The following is a 5,425-nucleotide window of genomic DNA, read 5'->3' on the forward strand; positions in this document are numbered from 1 at the left end:
CGGGACCTCTAAACTATGGTTATTCATGGACCTTAACGTCCTCTGCGGGGCAGACCAGGAGAGAGGGAAATTCAATTGTGCCAACTGAAAACCAAAATACAGACATGCTTTTTAATTGATCCAGGAACTGAAGTATCATACAATACTTTGCCAAGATTTAAAGCACTGAAAATAACCCCATGACAATACTGGTTAAAGATTACCATATTTTCCCGTGTATAAGACTAGGTTTTTTCCCTTAAAAATGTCCCAAATTAGGGTGTTGTCTTATACACGGATAGTGCCGAGGGTGGATTTTCTTAAATATGAGTCCCCAAAAGTAGGGGGTGTCTTATACATGGGGACGTCTTATAGACGGGAAAATACGGTATATCTTTTCACCAATCGTGCTGATAGAAACTCTTTTCTTTCGTTTCTCCCACCACATTTTCAGTTTCTAAAATGCATTTCGAAAGGCCCAAACATACAAGATTGCTATTTATTCATCCCCTCTCTATTTCACCCCAGGCTGGCATTCATCAAAACTGAGGTAGAATAAATATGGAGGACTCAATGATGTCAATATAGCCAGGATTGTTTCTGCAGGAATAGCTCCCATCGTGGTCCATGCAGCCATTTCACCCAGTGACCTGGCAGTCTGTAGTAGTGGCACCCGCCCTGTGGAACACCCTCCCACCAGATGTCAAGGAAATAAACAACTGTCTGACTTTTGGAAGACATCTGAAAGCAGCCCTGTTTAAGGAAGTTTTTAATGTTTGATGTTTTATCGTGTTTTTAATATTCTGTTGGGAGCTGCCCAGAGTGGCTGGGGAAACCCAGCCAGATGGGTGGGGTATAAGTAATAAGTTGTTGTTGTTGCTGTTCCAGATCCAGAACACACAACCGAATGGTTGATATAATGAGGAAAGAAAATGTCACTGAAATATAAATGCAAGGTTTTAATTCATGGGATGAACTGAAAAAAAAGCACCATAGGGATACTAAGGTAAAGGTAAAGGGACCCCTGACCATTAGGTCCAGTCGCGGGTGACTCTGGGGTTGCGGCGCTCATCTCGCTTTATTGGCCGAGGGAGCCGGCGTACAGCTTCCGGGTCATGTGGCCAGCATGACTAAGCCGCTTCTGGCGAACCAGAGCAGCGCACGGAAACGCCGTTTACCTTCCCGCCGGAGCGGTACCTATTGATCTACTTGCACTTTGACGTGCTTTCAAACTGCTAGGTTGGCAGGAGCAGGGACTGAGCAACGGGAGCTCACCCCGTCACGGGGATTTGAACCGCCGACCTTCTGATCAGCAAGCCCTAGGCTCTGTGGTTTAACCCACAGCGCCACCCATGTCCCAGTATAGGGATACTGGACGCTTCTTTATGTTGTGTCAGACCATTGGTCCGTCTAGCTCAGTCTGTATTGATTGGCAGCAGTTCTACATAGATTTTAGACAGGATTCTCCCAACCCTACTTGAAGACGCTGGGAAGTGAACCTGGGGTCTTCATAGGCTCTACCACTACGGATGGGCGAATCTGTCCATTTTCGTTCCCTCAGGTTGTCTTCTATCAATCATACTTTCAGTTCTCCACATTTCTGCAGCATTTTTATTTTTATTTTACTTTAAGCCTGGTGAATTTTCACCAGCATTTTAGCACTGATTTCCTCCTGGCCAATATTTTTGCAATTAATTTCCCTGAAATAGAATGAGTTTTGCATTTTTATTTGTTTCGTGGTCTTTTATTCTCACAACGACCCTGTGAAGCAGACTGTAGTGAAATCCGGGGGGGGGGGGGGGACAAAAGGAACAGCATGAGCACATTCAAGACTAACAAATTTATTCTGGTGTAAACTTTTGGGGGCTAAAGTTCCATCAAATAAATCATTCTTTGCAATCCACGAAAGCTTATGGAATGCATTTGCTACATAGCCTCTGAAGCGTCACTTAACTATTGTTTCATTCCTGCTATAAGTCATGGATAGTTGGCGGCCCCATTGATTGAAAGGACACCAGCATAATTTTCTCAACACCACACAAGCAGCCAATGACAGAGAGGAGGATCCTTAAATTAAGCACAACAGTGACAAATGATGGAGTCTGGGGCCCCTGTAAAGCAAATCCGCCATGACAATGAAGTCTCAAAACCACATCTTTTTTGCCCTGGCTTCCTTCCTCTAGAGTCTAGAATAATGTTTAAAAAAGGCACTCTTTTCCTTCCTCTTCGGTGTCTCAGGCAGGATATAATCAATAACTTTAAAAGAAACAAGGACATAGTCTTGTGAGGTTCAGTTTACAGAAGGAAGGAAGCCCTGAAAATTAAAAACTAGAGGCCAAATGGCTCCCTTTATGAGTGTGTGTGTGTGTGTGTCAAATTCACCAGGAAAACCACAATGGAGTAAAATGGAAATGGTCTGCACTGAATTCAGTGCCAAAATGCCTCCTTGCCATGTCCTTATAATCCCAGTGGGGTACTTTGTAAATCCATTTGTGTGTGTTGTGGGGAGGAATCATTTTTCTCATATGCAGCACTTTGTAAATCCAGGTTTGGTTGCTTGCTTGTGGTTGTTAAGATCCATGGCCCCTTCCTCAGGTTAATCCAGGCATCCACCACCGTCTTGGTCCTCCAGAGCAGTAGAGTTTTTCATTTTTGTTATTCTTACTGGAGTGGTTTCTTTGAGTTCAGTTTTCTGCCCCAACTGAAGCCTCTGACTCAGGGCATTCTGGGATAACATCTGGTGAATCAAAGTAGGCATTATCCAATCATCCTGATGTAATCTGAAGGAAGATCCACTGTCGGGGGATAAATCACTAAGGCAGATGAAGTTCTGAAAGTATGAATTGTGTGGGACACAGGATTCTTCCAGGTGGAGCTTTATTATGGAATCAGTGGGTCCAATTCTTTTCCTTCCACCACCATGGTTGCCCCGAGGCATTCTGGGATTTGCAGTTTGCTGATGACTCTGGTCGTTCTCTCTTAAAGGTTCTTAGCCACCCTCACAGGACAGAAGTTCTCGGGATGACATTTAAACTGCTTTGAATCTGCCACACAGGCACGCTCATAAATTAGTTTAAGAGGGAGTTGACAAGACGCATCAATAACTTCCCCACTGAACAACACACTCATTCACAGGTGGCACCAAACTGGGAGGGGTAGCTAATTCCTTAGAAGACAGAATCCGAATTCCAAATGACCTTAACAGATTGGAGAACTGGGCCCAAGCTAACAAAACAAAGTTCAACAGGGACAAATGTAAGGCTCTGCACTTAGGCAGGAAGAACCCGATGCACAAATATAGGATGGGCTTACTAGTGGTACATGTGGAAAGGATCTAGGGGTCTTGGTGGACAACAAGCTTAACAGGTGTCAACAGTGTGATGCAGCAGCAAAAAAAAGCTAATGCTCTTCTAGGTTGCATCAAGAGAAGTATAGCATCCAGATCAAGGGAAGTAATAGGTAAAGGTGAAGGGACCCCTGACCATTAGGTCCAGTCACGACTGACTCTGGGGTTGCAGCGCTCATCTCGCTTTATTGGCCAAGGGAGCCGGCGTACAGCTTCCGAGTCATGTGGCCAGCATGACTGAGCCGCTTCTGGCGAACCAGAGCAGCGCACGGAGACACCGTTTACCTTCCCGCTGGAGTGGTACCTATTTATCTACTTGCACTTTGACGTGCTTTCGAACTGCTAGGTTGGCAGGAGCAGGGACCGAACGACGGGAGCTCACCCCTTCGCGGGGATTCGAACCGCCGACCTTCTGATCGGCAAGTCCTAGGCTCTGTGGTTTAACCCACAGTGCCACCCGCGTCCCTAGGGAAGTAATATTCCCACTCTATACTGCCTTGGTCAGACCACACCTGGAATACTGCGTCCAATTCTGGGAGCCACAATTTAAGAAGGATGTTAAGCTGGAACGTGTGCAGAGGAGGGCAATCAAGATGATCAAGGGTCTGGAAACTGAGCCTTATGAGGAATGCTTGAAGGAGCTGGGTATGTTTAGCCTGGAAAAGAGGAGACTGAGAGGAGATATGACAGCCATCTTCAAATATCTGAAGGGCTATCCCATGGAGGAGAGAGAATGCTTATTGCCTCCTGCTCTGGAGGGTAGGACTCGAACCCATGGCTTCAAAATGCAGGAAAGGGGATTCCGACTAAACATTCGGAAAAACTTTCTGGCAGCAAGAGCTGTTCAGCATTGGAACGGACTCCCACGGGAGGTGGTGGACTCTCCTTCCTTGGAGGTTCCTAAACAGAGTTTGGAGGGCCATCTCTCCTGGAGGCTTTAGCTGAGGTTTCTGCATTCCATTCTAGATGCCCCCTTGGGATCCCTTTCAACTCTATGGTTCTGCAATTTAGTTTGCCCCAGCGTTATCTCTGGTCCATCAGCTTTTGCAGGCTTTTGAGGTCCATGATTAACCATAGTTTAGAGGTCCCGGGCCCTAAGGAAATGAGACTATCCTCCACCAGGGCCAGGGCCTTTTCAGTGATGGCTCCGACCTGCTGGAATGCTCTGTCCCATGAGACCAGGGCCTTGCAGGATTTAGCCTCCTTCTGTCGGGCCTGTAAAACACAGCTTTTCCACCTGGCCTTTAATTTGAATTCAGCCTGATCTTTTATTTCCCTTCTCTTCCCTCCCCCTCCCCTTTTATGAAGATCACCCACTCTGAGACCCCACAACTAATTCTCCCCTGGCCTCCTCGCTGGCCCAAGTAGGACCAATTCAGCCAGCTAGCCCTGGGGGTTATCTAATTGATTTTTGAATTTTGGATTTTATTGTTATTCATGTTTTTATACTGTATTTTATTCTGCTTTTATAATTAAGTGTTTAAAAGTGTTTAAAATTTGTTGTTAGCCGCCCTGAGCCCGGTTTTTCATCTGGGAAGGGCGGGGTATAAATAAAAAATTATTATTATTATTATTATTATTATTATTATTACAAAACCCTGCAAGATCAGTGAATAAGAGTTTATCCGACCCCCCACCCACAGGGCAACAACATCTCTAACATCTCGTACAACCTCAAAAACACTCTATGCTGTCTCTTTAGTCAGCCATAGCTGCATCTGCTTTCGGGCTCAGCCAAAATGAAGCTTTGTGACAGCCAGGAGATGCTGACACCTGCTGGTAAAATGTTAGAACTGCTGCCATATCTGTGCCACCATCTTTCAAATGGAGAGGGGTAGAATTGCTCATGAAAGGTGGAGAATAGCACCCTCTATTGTCTCTGAATGAAGTTTGTCCATCTTCTTTTTTTACTCACCCTTTCCCCCTCCTCCTCCCTCTTCCCTCAAAAGTCTCTCTCCTTGGTGTCCAACTGTCTAAAGAAGCAATTTTTTGCTGAAGTAATTTTGATGTATGGAAGTGAGAGCTGGACCATAAAGAAGGCTGATCGCCAAAGAATTGATGCTTTTGAATTCTGGTGCTGAGGGAGACTCTTGAGAGTCC

Source organism: Podarcis muralis, chromosome 2 (assembly GCF_964188315.1).
Source record: "Podarcis muralis chromosome 2, rPodMur119.hap1.1, whole genome shotgun sequence".
NCBI lineage: Eukaryota > Metazoa > Chordata > Lepidosauria > Squamata > Lacertidae > Podarcis > Podarcis muralis.